This window comes from Pipra filicauda, unplaced genomic scaffold (assembly GCF_003945595.2).
Source record: "Pipra filicauda isolate LSUMZ 115617 unplaced genomic scaffold, ASM394559v2 scaffold73_size2923735_pilon, whole genome shotgun sequence".
In the NCBI taxonomy this organism is placed as follows: Eukaryota; Metazoa; Chordata; class Aves; order Passeriformes; family Pipridae; genus Pipra; species Pipra filicauda.
This window is the reverse complement of record NW_024104909.1, coordinates 2130706-2154643: the sequence shown is the minus strand read 5'-3', so window position 1 is coordinate 2154643 and position 23938 is coordinate 2130706. Positions and strand designations below refer to the sequence as shown.

At 37.6% G+C, this 23938-nt stretch overlaps 1 protein-coding gene across 23 annotated transcripts in view; it reads right to left on the bottom strand.

The window, feature by feature from the left end:
• Nucleotides 1-23938, bottom strand: part of RBFOX1 (RNA binding fox-1 homolog 1) — a 1156483-nt gene that overhangs the window by 442151 nt on the left and 690394 nt on the right. The window contains exon 2 of one of the 23 annotated variants that reach the window (XM_027750837.2): nucleotides 17751-17795. The exons of the other annotated variants lie outside the window; for them this stretch is intronic. The gene's annotated coding sequence lies outside the window, so the exon portion shown is untranslated. The remainder of the gene's footprint in view (nucleotides 1-17750; nucleotides 17796-23938) is intronic. 23 annotated transcript variants of the gene reach the window in all.

The following is a 23938-nucleotide window of genomic DNA, read 5'->3' as shown; positions in this document are numbered from 1 at the left end:
GCAGTTTTATAACAAATATGGGTAATTCCTGCCACGGGCAGGGACACCTTCCACCAGATCAGGCTGCTCCAAGCCCCGTCCAACGTGGCCAGACACTTCATTTATGGAATGAAAACAGTAACAAATGCAACTGTTCCCATCTATTCATATATGGGTTTCCTCAGAAGCACATTCTCATCCTGATCTTTGTCTTGAACTCAATACAAAACCAAAATGTAAAGGAAAAATTATCTTTTGAAACATTAGGAAAATCAAAGCCCGTAACCATCTTGTAGGTTATTTTGGAAAACAGTGTCTGTATTTGAATAAATGTATGTGAATAAAATAGGAGAAATATGGGAGGGGGAAACGGTCTTAAAAACTACAGATTCTTTTAGAAGTGATGAGAAATTCATAGATTTTGAAATATTTTCATTTAACTATTTTTGTTGTTAAACACTGATTTTTCAAATTTTTGGGGGGAAGCATTTTAAAATGTAATTCCATTAAAAATAGATTTTGTATCTGACATTCAAAATATACATGAGAAGACACCCCTGTTAATATTTATACTGTAAGTTTAGCATTAATTTCCACAAATAAAAAGCACTATAATTAAGCAATTATGGTTATAAATAAACATTTCACACCTGCAATGCAATCAAATAATAAGAAAACTCCTCATCTGAGGATAGGAGGTGGAGCATAAGGAGAACAAATTCACAAAACACATTCACAAAATCTCTGCTGCTTTAAACCAAATGAATTTTCCAGGAGACAAAGCCCCACAAAACTTCACTGAAGGGGTGTATCACGTGAAAAGGCCTCTTCTTGCATTTTAACCATCTCAGGGCAGTTTCCTGATTTCATTTGAACCAAAGAAGGGGAGGAGCAATAGGATCCCACCAGTTAAGGGGAAGCCAGCATATCAAAATACATGCAAGGGCCTTATTAGTTTAGTTTTGACAGGTTGCTAAACGGTAAGTGCGAGTGAAGAGCTGCAAACATTCCACAATTAATTACCTCTCCACGCACTGCCTGAGCCAGAGCCTGCCCCAGAACTGCTGACAGCACAGAATTCCCATCCCAGTGCTCCTCCCGCCTCTCCCAATTTACAGGAGAATAGGAAATCATGAACAATTGATACACTCTGTTAGCTGCCATCATGGAGGGTGAGCTCACATGTAGCCTTAGGGGTATCTTACACAGTTTAATGCTGAAAATAAAAGGTAATGTTCTTGGCAAAGAGCTGGGGGGATTAAATTTGGAAGGCTTGAAGCAGCTTTGAATTGTAGTCAATAAAAAAAGAACCAAATAGTAATTTTGTAATTTAACTGTGCTGGTTATGCCCAATGAGTCAGACACTTGTGAAATAAACCATGTAAATAGAAAAATGGCTTAACTCTTTCTGCAGCCACAGTGTCTTTTCTCCCTTCTGATTCCTTCCCTTCTTGTTTCATTGTTTCAATAACACTACATGGTTACTTTCTCCAGCTTCCTCTCCTGGGACAGCTCATCATTCAAAGGGAGAATATGCCTTTTGGAAATAGCTTTTTTTTTTTTAATTTGTTTTGTGGACAACAACGACCGTGCCAGCAGAGCTTGGAAAGATAAATGCCCAGCAACTGCTCCGAGCAAATTAAAAGGGTAGTACTGTGTTTTATATATATATACACATGTAATAGTGTGTATATATATATATATTTAGGGAACTCTACACTCAAGGTGATTCCCCCAGACTGGGCACTGGTGAGGCCACCCCTGGAGTGCTGTGTCCAGTTCTGGGCCCTCAGCTCAGGAAGGACATGGAGGGGCTGGAGCAGGTCCAGAGGAGAGCAACAAGGCTGGGGAAGGGACTGGAGCACAAGTGCTGTGAGGAGAGGCTGAGGGAGCTGGGGCTGTTCAGCCTGGAGAAGAGGAGGCTCAGGGGAGACCTCCTCACTCTCTGCAACTCCCTGACAGGAGGGGGGAGCCAGCTGGGGGTTGGTTTCTTCTCCCAGGAACCAGCAGAAGGACAAGAGGACACACCAGGGGAGGTTTAGGTTGGACATTAGGAAGAAGTTCTTTACAGAGAGTGATCAGACACTGGAATGGGCTGCCCAGGGAGGTGGTGGAGTCACTGTCACTCGAGGTGTTTAAGAGGAGACTGGATGTGGCGTCAGTGCCATGGGCTGGGTGACAAGGTGGTGTTTGTTGGGTCAAAGGTTGGACTTGATGATCTCAGAGGTCTTTTCCAACCACATTGATTCTGTGATTCCCCTACACCTGTGCAATTAGACACCCATAGCAATTAGACAAGAGTAGGATTTTGCCTCGTGTGATGTTCACCTTCCCTTGTTTCTGGAGAGCTTCACAGAGGTCAAATGGACAACAGCTCTGCCAATTCCTCCAGTCCTCTGACAAACCCACTGCCAAACTACACAGCCCTTATACTCCAGATAGGATCATGTTGATCATAAATAGTTTGGGCAAGAGTCTGTTCTGAAGTCCAAAAGCACCTTGTGTCTGCAGACACCACTGGGTGCAGCCCCCATGGCTGTTCCAGCACCAACCAAATTCCAGCACCCTGGATTCCAAAGCCCTGCAGTAATAACAACACAAGGCTTTCTCATCAAGAATCATGGCAGCTCCACGAGCTGAGCCTGCGATTAATCCCTACATGAGTAATTTGCCTGCCACTACTTAAATTTTATATTTTTACAATTAAAACAGGAATTACTTTGGTTTCCATAATACAACTATACAAGATATACATTATTAACCACTTCCTTAATTGGAATAATTTTTATGATTTCTCAAATTACCAAACTGTGAAATTTATTTTAAAGACTGCAAGCGGTTCTAAGTAGAGGTAAAACTAAATTATTTTTTTCAAAAATGTGCCCGTATAATTACCTCACAGTAGTAAATTATTTGGATTATGATTCTACTGATTTAATAAGGTCACAACCACATACAGCCTCATTTAGAAAAATAGAGAACACTACAAAAACGAGGTAATTCACTGTTTCACTGGTTGAAACACTGTCTTTACAGTAACACTGTAGATTTTTAGCAGCTTCTTAGGAGTAGTTTGGTGAAAAAAATAACTAAAGTTTATTCCAGAAGTGAAGGAACCTGTAAACAAAAGGTACTCTGAAAAAAAAAAAAAAAAAAAGAGAAAAAACCACAACACAAAACCCCTTAACACATGTTTTTACTGGTGAAATTCTTAAAAATCAGCAGCCTTCTAGATTATTAAAAAAAATTAATTATTGGCTTTAGGAGTTCAATTTATTGTGAAAATCCTACCTGAACTATCTCAAATACTTGCTGTTAGTGCCTACTGAGAATCTAAGTTTATACTTCAAATCACTGCTTCTTTGGCTTAAGAAGAGGTGTTTAAAAAGAAGACTAAGAGGTTTTTCCTATACTATAGGAACGCTCAGTGACCAACCACTGGACCTTATATGAAACAAAGCATTGTACATGAAAATGTTTAAGTGCTTTAGCCCAGAATAAAGAGCATCTTTCCAAGGGGTGGAGAGAGTTGCCTAAGCCAAAAATAACATATATTGCTGTTAAGAAACATCATCACCTTGTAGATGGCACTGCCTGCTCATTCAGAATTTAGCTATATTAACTATTTAGACTCCAGTTTATAATCAGCCTACAAAATACAGTTACTCAAGTGAGTTAACATGGTTGCTTACATACAGGTATAAAATCTTAAAACTTCTCTGTTTTGGAAGGAATCAGCTAAGACTTCAGAATTAACAATTCCCAGAAACCCTCAAAGCTTCATAAAATAAAATAAACTAAATCAAGCAATCATGACAGAAAAATAACTAGATCATCCTCAGTGCTCTCAACTGAGAGATATTCAACAGTAAGATTTATCCATTTTAATAAATCTTCTCAATGGGAAATTGGCATCTCTGGTGCTAGAATCTAAAAAATACATTCAATTCTGTATATTCATTCAGGAAACTATGTTTTTTAAAATTGTGTACAAATTCAAGAGATCATGAAAGCTTCATTTCTCTCCAATTGATTAACTTCAGTATTATTCTGTTGCACTTAAAAATTAAAGCAAATGAATGATTCATTTACTTGGTTGCTAGAACACATTGCATAATATTTTTGGTAAGATTTGCCATCCCCACTGTGTTTTCATTCGATCCTTTTGGCTGTGCTTTTTTTTTTCCCCCAGTTCTGCTACTAGAAGTTTCCCTGCTTCAAGTGGAAAAAATAGGGATCTGAACATGATGGTCTTAATCCATCCATTTTAAATTTTTTGCCCCTTCCACTGAACTGAGTGACCCTCCAGCTCCCTTCAGTTTTGAACCAGCAGAAAATGTCATTACCTTTCAATAAATCCTTTTCCCCATAGGTCACTTCTATTTGAAAGGAACAAAATCCGTCCCTGGTATAAATTCTTGTCATATTCAGCTCGTCTCTGATTGCAAGACAGACAGAAGAAAGAAAGATATCAAGTCCCACTCTATGTACCAAGAAATTCAGATAAAATAAGGGAAAAAAAAGAAAATAAGGGTAATATGCAAGGGAAATGAAGAGTTCTGTGGGAGAGCTGTGTGGCACAAAGAAAAGCACCGTGGTGGAATATGAGGGCAAGAAGTAGCAGATTATAAGAGCCAGAGAACAGTTCAGGATGATGTGGAAATTTAGAAAGACCTTTGCCCTTATGAATCATGGATGGAAGAACCAGATGAGACTCCATGGACTGCCAACTAGCAAATAGAATTTCATGGATGGTAATGCTTTCAGGGACAGAGGACAGCAGGGCTGACCTCACTGGGTACTTTGTGAACGTAATCAGCTTGTTTGTTTGGGGAAGGGGGTTTGCAAATGTTTTCCTTTCCCTTGGCTGGCACCCGGGGCCTCTGGAGAAAGCTCATGGCAAATGTCCTGTTGCTGTTTAACAAAGCCCTTCCCAGCATCACTGCCGAGACCCTGCAGCAAATCTCACGGGTGGGGGTTTGGGGGAACACAAAGTAAAGTGAACAAAGTCACTTGGTTAACCTTACTGGAATTTTATCTTCTTTCGGTATTCCAAATATGGTGACTAAAATGTCTCTTTGCACATTTTTCTATTCCTCTACCCACTGAGAGAGTTAGTTTGAATTTAGCTCCTCTTGTGCAAGGGCAATCCTCTGTGGGAAGTTGAGGTTTGGGGGGACAACACCATGGAGCTGTACAATTGGTTAATTCAAACATTCTTGTGTGAAAATCATCAAAGAAAGAGCAACCTGCACTTTGCTGGTCGAGTGGACTCTGCCCCAAGTTATAACTTAGGTCAAAAATGCTTCCTAGTGGGGATTAATCCACTTCAGGAACAAAATGAGCTATTTCTTGTCAAAGGAAATCCTTACTCATGTAACTGTTTGGGCTTTGTGCTGGCAGAGGTACTTTAGTTAAGAGGCTGTAATTTGGGAAGGTTTTTTTTTATTCCTAATCCTAACCAGTACAGGTTATATGCAGAAATTAGGTATAACAAGGCCATGTAAAAACACCCTACACACAGACTTTATAAAAGTTTGGGGTTTTTTGTTGTTTTTTTTTTTAATAGAGGACGGAGAGACAGTTGAGGTGAAAAGTACAAAAGATCCTGGACTGAAAAATATGTGAACAAACACTTTGCAGTAAATCTTGGAGGAACTGCTTGTTTGTAAAGAACTGAATCTATCACAGCAAAGATCTCTGCAATGTCCTCATATTTATGCACAAAAAGTTGCATCATTTGAGGCACATCAGATCTTCTGAGCAAATCTTATAGGATGCAAGCACTCTTAGTTCTTCTCAGACATCTCAGACAGAAATAGTGCAGCCCTCCCTTGGGTACTACATGATGATTTAAACTTCTCTGTACCTGAATTACTTGAGCCATAAATAATATTTGCTTGGTCCTTAGAGGAGTGCTGCCTCATTAAATAAGAGCATTATAATTATTATGATCAGTTGTTTGAAGAAGTGATCAAAGAATTACCAGCAATCAGCAAATCCTTCTAGACTGGGAATTAAGAGAGATTTGCACAGTGACTCCAGGAAATCACTGACAGAGTTTAAGAAAGAAAAACAGAGCACCTGATTCAACAACACAGAGTGTGTAGATCTGGCAACTGAGAATCTTATCTCCCTCTTCTACAAAGGAGATTGTAGCCAGAAGTGCTTTGGAGCAAGTGGAATTCTCAACTTTTTCAGCTATGGATGTATTTCCTTAGAACCTACAGAAGCTTTTTCTCTATCCCAAATTCCTGTCTCCCTTCACAGCCCACTTGGATAATAATTACTGCTGGCCCTGAGTGTACCTGTGGGCTGAAGGGTCCAACCCAAGGTCCTTGGGGCAGCCAGAATTGTTAAAATTCCTCATTAACAAATCTATTCCAAAATAAAGCCATTAGTTCTGTATCAGTTTAGGCAGAGACTGAGAAGGTTCACTTACAGTTCATATATGTGCTAAGTAAATATCCCTTAAAGCAAGAAAGGGATTCTCATGGCATCTATATAGTATTAGAGGTACAAAATTCAAAGTTCTACTATTTCTGTGCTGCATCTTTATCTACATTTAAAAGCATAAATAAACCACTGTAGAACTGCTGACTGAACATATAACAAAGAACAAAAATATTATTGCCCTGCCCCAAGTCATCAACTGTTTACCTGCATATTCCTGCAGCGTGTTTAAGCACAGTGTACTGTACTGATTAATCCAAAGCACTCCATGACATGAGATGAACTTGTAAAAAATAGTATATGAATTTTAAAAGCTGGAAAATGCTCATCCAGAGACAGGAGATACCAATAACAAGAACATGAGCAATAAAATCAGCAAAATATTCTGACTCTGCCACCACCTGACCCCTCTGACCTTGGGGTCTCTGCTTTACTGGAACAATTCTGAACTGACATGCACAAAACAATTCTTGATATTTCACTGTATCCCAGCCTAAAAGCCTGGACTCATGTTCTTTAACTTGTTTTCCAGTAAGTTATTTGGCATTAAAAATAAATAAATAAATAAAAAAATTGATAGCTTCCTACATTGGTTATTGTGGAGCACCAGGTTGAGGGCTGGAAACCTTTTCTCTCAGGTAAAAGTTTTCCTTGTGTTAAGATACCAGGAGATACCTGAAGCTCCAGGATTAAATCAGTGGTCAACAATGCCCATCATCCTACACACACAGAGGCAAAGCGTATTTTTTTAGGGACTAGGAGACAATTAGAGGTGGGGGAAAAAACTACCACAAATGAAACCATAGCTTCTTTCAATAGCTAAATTAATTTATTCAGTTGCCTGCTCCAATAAAGGGAAACACTGCTTGAAATAAGGTCCTTTGATACTTCTCCCCTGCTGATTTAAAAAGGCAAAACTTAGTAACTGCAATAAAATATTACGCTGCCCACACAATATTCTACTTGGGAAGACTACGTGTGAAATGTCTTGCAACAGCTACAAGTTTCTTGGCTTATATTATTAGATTACAATATCTGATAGGGATAAAAACTTCAGAAAGTTTGAGGGATAAAAACTTCAGAAAGTTTGAGGGATAAAAACTTCAGAAAGTTTGAGAAGCATCTTAGCATGTCATCTTATGAGAAAGCATGAGCTAAGTGAAACAAAATCCCATCAGTGTTATCTGTAATAATCTGTAATGATTAGTTAATAACTGTAATATTGTTAACAGCTTCCTGAGATAAATCCAGTTGAACTAAGCAGGGAATGTTCCCTCTTGTGCCCTGGAAGGAACAAGTGACATAATATCTGCCTGATTTAGAGGAGGGAGGGAGGAAGAAGGAAGCAAAATGCATTTTCTGAGTTTTGACCAGTGAATGTGCACTAGATTTGACTGCACCAGAACTACAAAAGCAAGTCTGATAAAAAAACTGAATAAAGCAACCAGCCACTGGAAAGTTCTGCTTCACATAATGACCACACATTTTACTCAGATGAACAGCAACCACCCAGCCCTGTGTGGGAATGAGGAACAGCAGAGAAATGCACCTACTGGAGGTGTCCCTGGCAGTTCAGCCAGGATATGAACTCCAAAGGAGGTGGCACAGCCAGGATATGAACTCCAAAGGAGGTGGCACAGCCAGGATATGAACTCCAAAGGAGGTGGCACAGCCAGAACCATCTGTTCTTTTCCAGGTTGCACACACCCCTTGAGTACAATGGCACTACAGAGCACAGGGACAGCAGGGACAATGTTTAACTCACTGCACAGTCTGTGACAAAAGTGCCACCCTCTCAGACCTGTTCAGAGTGTCTCCTTATGCTATAACATGATCCATCACCAGCTCCATGAAAAATAACAGGAAACAGTTTGCCAGTTTTAAGATACTGCCAATGGGAACAAGTAAATTAAATACTAGTCCCACATTATTCTCTATTTTTAGGCCACTGTGTGCCCTGTCCTGGCATGGGATCTAAGCATTAGCCTCTCTTAACCTGCTCAGCAAATAAAAAAGGCCATTTAATACTTACTGAGGATAAGAATAAGGTTAAAAATAAATTTTGAAAGTTTGCTTGGCTTTAAACATTTATGCAGCTATTTAAGTGCTGGGAAATGACAACTTGATGTAAACCTCAACTGCCATTTTCTACACTTTTTAACTGCCTTAAACTTTTGCTTACTGATCAGGGAAAATACACAAAATAATGTTTTGCTAAATAATAAATGTCTAATTTTTAACAGTTCTGACAAATCAAAGTGTGGGTGAAAAACAGGTCTATTAGGCTGCAATTCAGTACTGTTAATTTAGGTAGGGGTGCTGCAGGAACAACAACAAACAGAATTTGAATATCAAATTAGTGAATTACAAATAGACTTTGTACAAGATATTTCAGGACTGTAATGATGGCAGCTCTTGCTCCATTTGCTACATTAAAGCCATATGCCAATTTGTCACTAGATCTGGATATTTACATGTATTATAACCAGATTTATTCAGAGCTGAAAAATTTGAGTTATTTTTTTAAAAAACCTCTGTTTTCCCTCTGAAAAGCCTGAAAAGAAGCTGAACAAATTAATGCTTCAGCATGGTGTATAGATTCATGAGTGCCACTGCTCTAAATGACATCTATTATTCCAACCTGAATGAGAAAAAGGAAAAAAAATGCATTTCATATGCAATCTGTGTGCTAGCCAGAACAGTTCTTAATAGAAACTTTAAAGGGAAAGACTGACTATTTATGATATTCTAATGCAACCTCTGTGTGACAAAGACCCCAGAACTCCTCCAGTAACTCAAGCCCTGAAGAGAGTGGCTCTTTCCTGCTAAATAAGTTAACACTGTCAACCCCAATAAAACGTGCCTGGGACTACAGCATCTTTCTGCTTCATTTACTTTTTCATTTCATGAGCAGGCACCACTGATACTCTCGGTACAGCCTGTGAAGTGGGTCTAATTAAAATCCTTTTAGTCTTACAGCAAACTGAGGAGAAAATGGAATAAAATTATTGCAGGGTTTTAAGGTTTTGTTACTGAAGGAGAAGTCAGGCAAAAGTAGAGCTACAAACAAACAGTGCAGGCTTTTACTTTTCATGCTAAAATGTAGACAATAAAATAATATTTGGCTTTCAAGTTGTCCAAGGTTTGCCATCAGATTTCTCAGTGCATCTTCTGTGAATATTTTAAATCCTTTCTTTTGGAGTACTTGACATTCTGTTTCAAATGAACAAAATTATTTTCTGGAGAACAGAGAAGCATTTGGGCCTGCAGTTTTATAGACAAAGCCTCATTCAAAAAACATCCCAGAGATTTTTTAAATAAACCCCACATATTTGATGTGCAACTGCATTAAAACAAGCAAATAGGTACTGTATATTGGTAAAATATTTTCCTGAAACTTTCAGCAAACACTTTGTAACCATCAGGGGGCACAGCTCTGCACCATGCAAAGAAACACTATTTCAGATTATGTAATATCACATAAATTTAAACTAAGAATTGCATTTGAGCTGTTCTACAAACAGTAAAAGATCTGAACAAATATAGCAGCCACAACAGGCTGCATTAAGATAATTATTAGAGCTTAACTAAACATCATTAGGACATTATTTCATTCTTTGGCACAAAATCCATGTGCTGGAGCAAAACTGCTCAAGCAGTTTGAGCTGCTCCCCTCTGAGCTGGTCCTTGTTCCATGCCCTGACAGAAAAAGCATCATTTAAATGCTTTGGTGACAGTCTAACTAAGAGTAAGAACATTGTACTTCTTGAAGAGAGAAACCCACAAAAAGTCTTTCACTACCACGAGCTTCTGTTAATGGTAACATTTAATGATGAAGCCTTCAGGTTACAACTGCACTGAATGTCCAGTGGTGCAACTCCGTGACATGAAAACAAAGCTCTTCCAAGGCACATCTGCTTTTATGGCAAACCCAGCTCATTCCTACACTGAAGTGAGGGATGCAGACAGTAATGAGAGTGGCAGAGCATTATTTAGGGAAAGAATGCAAGTTTCTAGCTCTTTGAAAGAGCTTATTTTTCAGCCGACAGAATAAACAAGCACTGCAAATATTGTACGTGCAAAGGTCATGCAAACCCTAAGCAGAAACCTCTTGCTGTGAGCCCGAAACACACACTGACTGTATTTTTGTGGAAAACTGAGGGAAAGCACAGATTCTTTACAGAGACATATGCAACTGAGGTTTTTTCAGTTATTCTCAGGGGTGCAGGTACCATTTGAAGCCCCTCCCCTGTCACAGCTCCACTCACACCCTGCACTGCTGACCTGCCTCTTTGATGCTCTCTCTGTCTTCAAAGATTCCATCCACAGAGGAGCAGACACTTCTCCATCTGGCTTTAGATCCAGCAATCCCAGTGCTCAGCTTCTGGATTAACATGGAAGTGGTGAGTATTTACTCCCTGAATATTATAAGTTTTGTCCCTATTAATATGTGTTATCTGAGTGCCTTGGGCTTTGGCTTCATACAGCATGAAAGTTGGAGCTCCCAGTGCTCCCAGAGCTCCCTGTGCGAGCTCTGCCAGATCAAACCTTATGTCAAGCCCAACCCCTGCCCAAGAACAAGGTTTCCCCTACTGAAGAACAAGGTTTTCCCACTTATTCACCTGTAATCCTGATGCAGTGAAACTATTTTTGATTTAGGAAAAATATAATATAACCAAAGATGTCTTTTCTTCGCCCAAGGGGTGGAAGAACAGTATTAAACTACACAGGGGGAAAAAAAAAACATAACCTTGAAAAAAATTAATTTTTGCTACATAGAAGTGGAAGATATATGATGAGTTCAGTGGGGTTTTATACAGAAAAACAGAATGTAGCTTTCATCCCCTAATAACTGATCTCAAAAATGTATGAGATATAAATAGTGATCACAAAAAAAAATCTTATTGGGACATCATCCATGTGTGTTTGCTCTGGTTTTCAAATATCATTTGTAACTCTTCATGCAGGTTTTCTCCTTCTAGAAAAATTCTGTTTCCAAATTTTGAGTTCTCGTCTTAGAGGGAACTAGAATAATTTCATTCTGCACCTTGAATTTCTCCTGTACATTAAAAACAATCATACCAATTCACCCCAGACACCCTTACTGATATCCATCCATTGTATTAATGGTATGACACTTCAGGGATTCTCCAGTATCGTGCTCCTTGTTGCACAGTTAATATTTTATTGCATTGCAGAAATATGAACTGCAAAAGTAATTTCTGAAAGGCAGAAATTTGCAATTAATACAATGTAATAAATAACTTCATTTGTGTAAGTAGCTGAAATCAGGGAGCAATCTCTCTAACAAATACTAGAAAAAACCCTGTTCTCCAGAAATTATAAATGCTCATTGGAAATTTTGCTGAGCAGTGTAAGACAGCTATTTAATCTTCTAAGCTAAAAGAAATAATAACAATTAAAAATCCCCATCAGCAATTTTTTTTTTTGAAGAACATGGGCACAACATCAACTTTAAGAGATTTACTACTCAGAGATCAGTGAAACTCAGAAGGTGCAACAGCTCAGTTGATTTTGAACATATTTAAGATCTTGTTTTTAACTCATCACTATTTATAGATTTTTACCAATTAATCCTGGTTTCTTCCTAAGTCAACGTGCTGATTCAAAAAGACTTAAGTGATCCCTCTGAATTCAAAGACTGCAAGGATCATTTTCAGAATCTGGGGGTTCTCTTATACTTTATTTAAATTTATGAGGTATTGCAGGAAAGGCAGAAATCAGGATCATTGCCAGACAGGACACAATATAGGGGTGATTTCCTCCTTTGCTCATTTGTAATAAAACATTTAAATACTTTAGTTCCATGTGTTGCTTTAAAGCAGAGGGGCAGGATGACTTCTAAGGTCCTTTCCCAAGGTATTTTCTATGTAAAAGTTAGTCTTGGCTACTTGCACCTGACATTTTCACTAGGCAAAAAGAAAGGACTTCAGTTTCCCTTTCATAAGCAGGGAACAGAAATACAGAAGTTAAAAGTCTTACCTGGCACACCAGGAATTCCACATAACACTGCATTAAAACTTATTCCTCTGCACTTCAGTCCAGCACCTTCACACACCACCACCAATTTCTTTCACAGTAATGCAGTATTTTGGCTTAATTTCATGGAATCTGGCAGAGAAATTCTAAATATCATGGAGAAATACAACATGATTTTTTTGGGGTCAAATTTGTGTTCCATTTCAGGTCATTTCTAATTTAGTTGTTCTCTGCATACCCTGCAACCAATCCAGCAAAGCATTGCCCACATAGGGCTTACATATACCCCCTAAAAATATAAGAAACTACACAGTTTAAATTCTTCCTCAGAGTACTTTAATAATTCTGCTTGAAAACATGAATTGCTTTTGTTTAAAGGTGTTTTGTGCCATATATTTCATTAGCAAGAGCCAACAGTTGTATTACAGCAAGCATCCCCTAAACCCAGTCTGGTCATCCTTCCAGAAGGGTAAAAGGAAGGTTCCAGTGCTGAAACCAGACTCCAACCCTGACAATGCAGAAGCTTAAAGAGATAAAGGAAATAAACAGAAGCTGACAGGAATTTGGTAACGAAAACCAGTCAGAAATAGGGAACCCTGCTTTAGCCTGGGAAGTCATTATAATAATTTGTTTAGAAAGCAGCGAGGAAAAAATCCCCAGTAAATACATTGGAAGCTGCTGGATCAATTTGCAAGTGCTGAAAGCACACCAGCCTCAGAGACTCAGGGACATTTGTATTAAGCAAGAGACACACAATTAAGCTGCATCTCAAGCTAAAACCCTGAGGGCTCCACATTTCATTCCAGTCAACCACTGCTGTTTTCTGGCACTATTTTCTTTGCAAATATGAGTAATGTGGGCCCTTTAGTCACTATTAAGCCGTAATCTGGGGAAATCAACCACTTCCAATAATCTTATACTCCAATTTAGGGCACTCTGAAACCACATAATGAATAATACTGTCGCCAGTTCTCTCCTCTAATGACACATGACATATGCCTGCTATTGCTCTTTTCAAATCAAATCCAACTGGTTTGCTTTCTTTTCCAGAAAATCTGGTTTATTGTATTCATTTCAGTTTGTTTCTTCACTCATTAGAAGGAGTAAATTTCTGCTGCATAAGCAAGATATTCATTGTTAACTCCGCATTCAGAAAGCAGATGATTCCTTTGCAATCAAACCAAAATTATTTCTTCAAGTGAGTAACACCATGGTAGGTTACAAGTTACTCAAGACTGGAAGAAAAATCTATTTTTGTAAATTAGAAAGCTAATTAAGAGACCTTCCAACGTTCTTGCCCCTCCTGGATGGATTTTACCTGTCACTAAGCTCTGCCACTGAAGAATTTGCAAGAATTGACAGATGGAGAAAAGCTTTCAGAGATAAGCCTGTTGAATGCCAGAATAAAATCATGCCATTCATCCAGTTTTATGTCTTATGACCCTTCTGTTTTGTTTAACCACTGGAAAATTCTGTTCAATAACATACATTGGAGCAATCTTCCATGGAATACAGCAAATTCCAATCTGTGCTGGCTATGGAAGAAAACAACCACAGGTTACAAAAAAGTACTTTAAAGATGTGCAAATATTTCAAGAAGAAAAGTCTCAGAGATGAAGGTAGAAACTTTTAAAAAATTGAAAATTCAGCCTTTACCTTTCCTACAGAAGATGGATTGAAGATATACTTTAGCAAAACATTGCTTTTCTGATTCTCAAGCAATCCAAGGCAATGTGAAATATACTGCCCTTTATCAGAAACATTCCCAAATTATTCCTCTACTTGCTCAGCAGCAGCATATCAAAGTTATAGCTAACTGTGTGGATAATTCCTGATTCCTCCCAGGCAAACACAATCAACTGCATTCTAGAAATTCCACTTAAAAGCAATTTATCTTGCAGTAATATTCAAAATACACAAGATTTCACATAAAGCTATTCTTGTAGCATAGTAAACTTCCAAGAGAAGCTGTTATTCCAGTAAAAATGGTCCTGTGCCAAGCAACTTGCCAGGTGTGTGGTACATGTGCCCTTGCAGAATTTGTGTGTGTGGTGGTGGAGAGACCTGTGTGAAACTTGGTAGGAGTATAATGTAGAGCTGAATTTTAAATAAACTGTTAACATGAAATCTACATAAAAAGACAACTTTGCAGGTGACTTTTCAAAGCAACTTCTCCCCCTTACTAGAAACTTTTAATCAGGCTGCTATATTTATCCAAGGAGGGGCAATGGAATTAGAGATCTTCATCTCATTTCTACAGGTAAGTTTCGTCACAATAAAAAAAAAAAAAAGGAGCAAAACCAAGTAAAACACTCCAGAATAAAATTGTTAATACCCCTGGGTGACTGAATTAGCACAAAATCAGTTCCCTCAGCATTATCTTCAGGGCAGCTAACTAGTGGTAGATAAAACACATTAACATTCATTGACATATGTATAAAATAAAAACAAGAAAACTGAAAACAGTCATACCTAAGTAACACCCATAATAGGAACCTTAAATATGCCTATATTAATATTTCACATTGTATAAGACATGAAGTTATAGGTGGTTACCACATCTTACAGAGATTTGAATATTTTTGAACACCCTTTCTCATTAAAAAATAAAAGTTATTCAATATTTTCAGTACTTGAAAACATAACATTCACTTTATTTGTTTGCCCTTCCTTCCACCTTTGGTTTCAGCTGATGCTTTATGTGAGACACCTCAAACAATCATACCAGAAATCAACTCATAACTTGTTTTGTTATTAATGCTCACAGCATTAATAGTTTGGCCAGACTTGTCTGCATGTGACAGCACACACAATTTCCAGTGCAAAGTACTTTCCATGGACAAAAGAAGGGTGATCTTGTCCCTTCAACAGACTGCAGACTCTGGATTTAGATGTGCACAAACACATGGGAGACCAGGAACAGAAATTTGAAATTCATGTGCCCGCTTTTTCAGTGGAATGCAATATTCAGATTGTAAACACTGAGACAGGAGCAAAAGTTTCAAGGATTATTCGAAGTAGAGGTACAAATTCACCACAGGGTGTTGAAAACAACATGTTAAAAACATGCCTTTCCAATACCAAAGCCTATGTTCTAATATTCCATATTTTCAGGGGGAAAAGTGCATTGATTGCAAAAACATTCATATAATGGTGCTATATATATAGATATAGATATAGATATATAAATACACAATTCATATAAGTTTGTTACATAAGCAAAATAGGCTCAGGAAGGAACCCTGAGAAGCAGAGCAGGGCATCACAGGGATGGGAAGCCCAGCACACACAGGGCAGAATGAAGCCCACCACAGACAGTGAAGTGCTTCTATATGATCACAACATTCTATAGTTCTCATCTCTCATCTTGAAGAGTTTAAACATCAATTCCTAAACCTGCAGCATGTTTTCCAGCTCATGCCAAACCAGTAAAACTTCAAGTCCAAAATTATATTGGTCTACAATTAGGGCTTTCTCAGTTATATCTCTGCCATCTTCCCTTTTTTTTTATTTATCTGCTGCCTAAATTTATAGTAGTGGTAACTCCACTATACCCAGCACACATGTAATGGTGAATTTAATAGAACATACACATGAAAAATACAATTTTGTGTAAATAGATGCCCTTTAATGTTAAAAGATATAAAGTTATATACTCATTTCACTCCTCTTGCTATATACCTACGAGAAAGTAATTTCCACTGAAGACACAGAACAGCCACACCAACTTGTGTAAAATCTAATTATCTAAATTCCCATATATATGTTATTGTAAATATACTGGTTATTCCCTTAAGGACCAGATTAAGGTATGATCACTCTGCACTTACAAATTGTGGGACAGGTTCCAAAACTGTTAAAACTGTGAACATAAGAAGTATAATTCCTGTTTTCTCAATGCCTGATGCACTTTCACAACTGTTGTGAAGGGAATTAGAAGGATATCAGATAAAGACTTGCAGTTTATAGAACCATAATTTGCTGACCTTAGATTGAGGAGGGAACGGGACACAATTTTTATAATAATTAGTCTCATGTAAATGAAGGGAAAACAGATAAGACAATTTCTTTTTTTTTTTTTTTGTTACATTCACTTGTGAAATCCCATGAGACTCCAAAGGAATGAGACGTATTCTTGTTGGATCACTGATTTTTACGTCAGCAGTATGTCACACTTTGCCGGACCTTCACTGTTATCAAACCCACAATTATATTTATACTTAGACACAACACCTTTTAAGAAATTTCTGGCAGTGCAGAAACATGGTTTACATTCATTCAGGTGCAAGCTGAGGTTCAGAGAACCTTTTGTAATGTTTCAATATTTTAGGAAATATTAGAAAGGCCCAAACAAAAACTACTTGAAAGAATGTACAATTCTCTTGCAGCTCAGAGCAGCAGTTACCTGCTGGTTATTATGAAGAGAAATCTCTCAATGATCTTAATGATCATTGCATCAGATGAATATTAGCTGGGTGAGTCAGAAGATTGAATCTGAAATACTTTTAACCAAATAACAAACAAATATCATTACTGATGACCATATTAACAGAAAACCTATAAACTTAAGACTTGAAAATCAGACTAATATTCTGTCTACAAACAAGGCAGCTGAGAAGTCACTCAAAAGTACTTGAACGTTTCAGAACTACAAAGTTCTTAATGTTGGGAGGCAACCCAAAGCTGTGAAGCTGAGGTCAAATGTAGCTTGAATTCTAGGGCCATCATCATCCAGGACACATAAAACCACCTCTGTCACCTTGGAGAGTGTGTGGCCACTGTGCCCCCTGGGAGTGGACAATGACAGCCTCACATCCAAGGGAACCAGCAGGTGTTTTTAGGGAGGGGGTTGTCTGACCACCCTCAGCCCATCCCAAGGGTGGTTCAGGCTCTGGAGGAACCGCAATCGTTGATCCCCAAGGGTTTCCTCTCCCCTCTCTGAGTTCTCTGACCCCTCAGGGGTGACAGCTTTGCTCTGTAGTTAGACCAGGCAGGTCAGCAATCCCTGGGCTCAAAAGCTCCTGCCTCTCCTTCCTCCTTACCCCCAGTGCTGCAGGATGGAGCCAAACAGCCCTTCCCGGGACACTGCAGGGGAAGGAAAACTCCACTCTGGAAAACAAACACTTCCCAGTACAGTTATCACCCAGAGCCTCTACTCTGGGAAACGGTCAGGACACAAAATAATTCTGAAATCATTCCCTTTTCCTTAACTTTCATAGAGGAATTGAACTTATTAGGATCTATCCAGAAGGATTATGGCTTTTTGATGGGATTTTAAAGCAGGAGTTTGTTTCATTTGCTACTATTTTCTATCTTACTTGATAGCTGCATTATCCGTGTTTCCTGAGTGCTACATTTTCATCCTGCAGGGAAAAAAAAACACAAAACACTTCTGTAGAGATCTGAGCTAGTGTCTCTTAAGTACAGTATTTAATGCAACTATGTTTAATCAAATGAATTTTTCCTTTGCTATATTTTATCCTCCTACTTCCACAAGTTAGAAAATTATGAAGAAGAGCTTTTAAATAATGCTCTTCACTAAGTTATGTCCAAACACCATGTAATTACATGGCTAAGTGAGCAAATTCTGCTTACATTGAGAGACATTATTTATATTTACCACCAAAAACAAGGAAGAAAATGGCCTAAAAATACAGCCAAATAATATGAGTAAACATGAATACTATTCCCACAACTGTTAAGTAGCAATGCTAGAAGAGCAAAAGTCTATCTATAAAGTGAAAATAAATGACATATAACAGGTTTCACACAGGTATATATTCCATATTAAATCTTCAGTATTTGAACATATTAGACAACCAGTGGGTCAGGCTGTGTAATCACACGAGCTTAGTTTCTCACAAAATTAGACTGAAACAGGAAAAAGAAATCAAGGAGTTAATTAATAAATATGATTGTTGGGTTCTGATTATTTCTAAGACTCTCTCCTACTTTTTCTTCATATTCAAACATGAATCTCAAAGGTGAAACTGTATTCTGCCTCCAGAAATCATTTATAGTCCGGAATGTAAGTACAGAAATATCTAAATAAGACACAAGATATTCCAGGGTAGATAAAGACCGTTGTAGCTTGCTCTGCCCTAATTTTGTTCTGTTGTACCCAGGGCATTAATAATCACTACACAGGTACACAAGGAAAAACTCAGAACTAACTATAGTTTCAGAAGCAGCTTAAAAATTTGATTTCACTTTGTGAAAACTACAATATTTTCTCTCCACTCATTCACACAGAAAAGTCTGGTACAATTTTACACTTCGAATTAACAGTAAGACAGAGGTAGTTTACCTGCCCAGTTTAAAAGCAGTCCCCACACCCAGACAGTATTTTTCAATCCAAATGAAATTTAATCTGAAATTACATATACCTAGGGTTTTCTTCTTGCCTTATTCTGCTGTTTTCCAAGCTGTAATTACATTATGGCATCAAAAGCAATTCTGTTTTGCACAAGTATTACCATTTTTACCAACTGAAGTAACAATGGGTATATATCATTTATTATTAGCCCTCTAAGTGTTTAACTAAATACCTCAGAAATTTTGGAAACAACCAACTATTATTTACTGACATGTTTTAATAAGTTTACAGCCCTCTGTGTTTTATCTTCTGAAATTATTTCACTCCAGACTGGCGTAAAATTCTTGCCTAAGACACAAAGCCCTGTTGTCACTCGGAGAGGTGGCTCTTCACCTTATGATTATTGGGCAGCTGCTTTCATTGGGGAATTTAAAAAAATGCAGAAACTTTGCAAGCAAATTAATGGCCTCCAGGAACCTCAGCAAAATTACACAAGGATAGATTTTGAGAAATAAAATTATACTGTAAATAAAGTGGCTTAAAATTTAGGACAAGTTTAACAAATGTGTTCCCCACCTGTACCAGGAAATCAGTCTATATTTCAGCAATAGTAGTTTTCTACAGATTGCAGTCTTGAAGCATGTCTTCAAAACACCTGAATTTTATTTTCTCTGTCAGTATGAAAATGACTATTATTTCACCATAATTCTTTTTCAAATATTTTCTAAAAAAACTGGTTGCAAGCAGCTCCCATAACTACAGGCCACATCTATTCCCTTCCCATTTGACAGACTGATTTGGATATACAGGATCACAGAACCAGCAAACTGTAAAATTAGCAGCAAAATGAAGAAATCCCACTAAGCAAATTCTTACAAGAATTAAGTCCTTTACAGTAAAACTTCCTAAATTATTTCTATTGTTATACTACTTTTGGATTGATTATTTCATGAAGCCCCAAATGACAAAAAGAACACGATCAATTAAATTCATTCCAGGGTCACAATCTCAGTTATATTTTCTATAATCCAGTACAGTTTCAATCCTCATATGGAAAGAACTGATCAAGGAGAGTATTTTTTAAAGTTCTAACTTTGCTTAAGCATTTTTTACTTGCATCTTGTACATGCAGCCTGCTCAGCAAATCATTTCAGTCAATTTTGTGCCTCTATTTTTTTAACATCTCCATTTATGATCATAAATGCCATCAGCGAAAAAGGGGATTGAAATTACATAGTGAGGAGAAAATAGTCCCCGTTCTATATCTGAAATATTAAAACTGAATTGCAAAAAAAAAAAGTGGCTTAATATTCATAGATGTTTATCTTATTACAACAAAAACACTCAGTTTATAAAATCTATCCCATGAGCCGTATGCAATTTGTATTGATTTTACTTTCCTACAATTGCTACCTTTTTATGATGATTTATAAGTAAATGAGTTAAGTATTTTAATATATTTATCTGTAAACATTTACCCAGACTACTGGCTACAGGGAAGGCCACAAAGCAGCTTTTTATGTTTTACAGTAATAAAAGGCACAGAAAATGTAATCTTTTGAGTGATTCCTTAGTCACTACACTTTCATATTATTAGAGTTCAGCTGGAAAGGGCTCTGTGTGCAGCCTTAATAAACACCCTTTAAAATGAGCAAATATAACAATGCAGGTCACACATACAACACTCATCTATTCATAATGTACACTAAGAAGCTTTTAGGCTGTATCAACCACAAATATTCCAACACCAATAAAGTTTTAAAGGTCTGGTCGCCAGGAGCTGGGCTGAGGTATTTGTATGTGAAATGCACATCATTTTATCTGCCTGAGTAGATTCAAGTTCTTGGAAAACACCTTTCCATAGCCCACATTTTGACTAGACAAAGACAAGGAAAAAAAAAAAATAGCTATCAAAACTTCCTTCTAGGATGTATTGATTATTTTGAATGGAAAATATTTCCTCAAATTCTCCAAGGCAAGCATCTCCAAATGTTATTACCCTTTTTAAAAATTGATGTGATGTTCCCTTTTCTCCAGCCACTGAGGACTTTGTATGACTTTTCAAATATCAGGGACAGTAGCCCAGAACCTACTTCTGCCAATTCCCTCAGGACCCTGGGACACATTTCTTCAGGTGCCAGGATTTGTGTAGGTTCAGGTTCCTCAGGTGGTCTCAAACCTCATCTCCTCCTGCAACGGGAGGAACTTGGATCATAGTTCTTCCTTTTCTGATCAATGTACCCATTGAAGCCCTTCTTCCTGTTCTTCAAATTCCTTACCTAATCCAAACTCCAGCTTTCCTGATCCCATTCCTACACATGCTGGCAACATCCCTCTATTCTTCCCATGGTACATTTCCTTCTTAAACTTCAGTTCCACCAGGAGGTTCTTATCCAGCTTCTCCTGCCTTCCCTGCTGATTTCTCACACATGGGAATCAAGAGCTCTTGTTCTCCAAGAAAAAAGTCTTTAAATAGCTCTCAACTCTCTTCTGTTCCTTTATCCCTGAGGGAACTTTCCCAGGGGGGTCCATCCCGGGTTTTGAGGTTAAAAATGACCCAAACCAAACCAGTCTGTGCAATCAAGAATCCAGATGCAGCCAGTGTCATCTTGAGGGGTTCTGCTGAGCTACAGCTGAAGCCAAAGGGCTTTGGTTCATCAATTCCCAAAGTAACAGACTTTGCCGGGGCAGGAAATCCCTTCCATAAATTGGAGTTGATCAGTGCATTTGCCCAGAGCTGGTAACATTTATTCTCATGCTCACATTTAAGCACAGAAAGAGTCACTCTGAAAGGAACAGGTGACTAAACCCCTGACATAAGGCTTAACCAACACTTCTATGCACATAAACTGGGATTTACTCTGTTCCCTTTTCATTTTCATCCTGCATAGTATTCCTTGGTTAGATCTTTCCTCCTACTCAGCAGATGGAGGAATACCTTAGTGAGTTAGAACTGGTTCAACCTCAACAAAGCGACAGAGTTAAGAGACTGACAACTAAGCTACTGTGTTTCCACAGAGAACTTGCAGGTTAATCCAACTAACTGAATTACTACTATTCATTATTTACTTTAAGGACACTGAAATTCAAAAGTTCATCATTTGAACACTTTACTAGAAGTCAGTATTATTTATTATTGTATTCCTGCATCAGGGGCTACCAATTATTCACTCACCACTTAAATGACCTCATAAATGACACATACTTTAATACAAACCTAAAAATGAACCACGAAATTGGTAAACAAAAAGCAGTCCTGAAAATGGTAAACACACTACATTTATTGCTGAGTGAGCAAATTAAAACACACCCCTACAAAATAGCATGCCTTTGTTATCAGAGTAAAAATACATTTATAAATACAATGGATCATTTCACAACAATCAAGTAAACAAACAAAAAAACCAAATTAATATTTATCATGGTCTGTTGTATCATATAATAGAGGGAACAGTTTAATTTGTAGCCAGCCCAGCAGACAACTTTACTACCTGTGAGTAAGTACAACACGGGATTCCGATCCTACAGAGATTTATGCCTTGCCTACAGATACTCACAATTTCATATCATTAATACCATTAAAAGAGAGGTGTTCAGTCCACAAAGCAGCAGACTCAGACCAGCAAAAGTACTCAGATTAAATACTTTCTGACAAGAACATTATTTTAAATTGAGATTGAAATAATTGACTTAAGTGGAGGATTTTTGCTTCCATTACTTGGCAAATCTGATTCTGCTTGATAAAAAAAGGGTTGGGTGGGAAGACTGACTCTGCTCTTTCCCAGATTTCATAATAAATCGCCATCCCTTGGCAATCATTTACCTGAGTCAACTTAGTATTCTCTAAGTCAGCTGTGCTTTCTAGCCTTTCATAACATAAAATTAAAACAGTAGAAATTATTGATTAATGACAAGAATATCTATGGCCAGCTCCATCATTTAATCAAGAAAAAAAATCCATACCATTAAAAAAATGGATTTGGTTCAGTGTCCATAAATGTAAAAATGTGTATGCTTTACTATTCTCTCAGGAATTTCTGATTAACCCTCTGGTGTGTAGTGTACTCAGCATTTTTGATTGCAGTTCTAGCATGGTTTTTGTTAAACAGAATTGTCATCCTTCAAGAAGATGAAAAGTCATAAAGCATAATGCAATTCTGTACTGTCACAAAGGGGGCAATAACCAACAGTGTGAATTCAGGCAAATGACTTGCTGCTTAAATATAATTTCCTTCCAGTGAAATACATCACGAAGAAAAGAAATTCTCTTATAAAACATCTGATAACTCAGGAGTCAAAAGGACTGATTGTATTTGCCAAGTTATAGAGATAATGCCACAAAGCCCTGGCAATTACTGGCTCAGCCTGACGAAGATGATAACGCTGCTCTAATGCTCAGGTCTGGCACGAGAAGGGGCTCAATGACACTCTTTGCCCAACACAGGGATACTTCACACGAGGTCAGAATTCAGCAGGGGAAATTAAAAAGCAGCACCAACAAGAGCCAATGAATCAGAAACACTCCTGTGCACAATCATTTCAATAATTAGCAGGTAAACGAAAGATGAGTTCTGCCCGTGACTTTCGGTCTATAAATATGATTTTACGCTACAACAAATTCAGAGGTGGATTTATTGATTAGGGAAAACAATTGATCCAGCTTTTGTCATTCTGTTCCACAGTTATGAACCTGAACAAACCCTGATAACAAACATTGCTATATGACTGACAAATATCCAAAAAAAAAAAAAAAGGATTCTTCAGATTGTCTTGTTACTCAGTTTACAGACACAGGATAATTACAGCTCTGTGATTCAGATATTTGTACAAGCTAAACCAGGACTGAGAGTATATCTAAAACCTAATGCATGAAAGGACTCAATGAAAGATTCAAACATTTGAAAATGAAAATAAGCCAAATAATTCTGGGATATTCACTGATTCACTGCTAAAAAATCTTTAAATGTAGTAAACATTTACATATATGCAGTTAGGTAAGCAATATAAAATATTAATTTCAAACTATATATTTTAAAATCATTAGTCACATAAAGCTACGCCATAATAAAATGTGATTGAGAAGAGTCTTTATCCCACACAAAGTCCAGATGACTCTGGGAAACATCAATAAGTATAACTCCTATTCTTGCATGGAAAACCATTTCACTAACTCTGGCCTTTTTTGCTTGG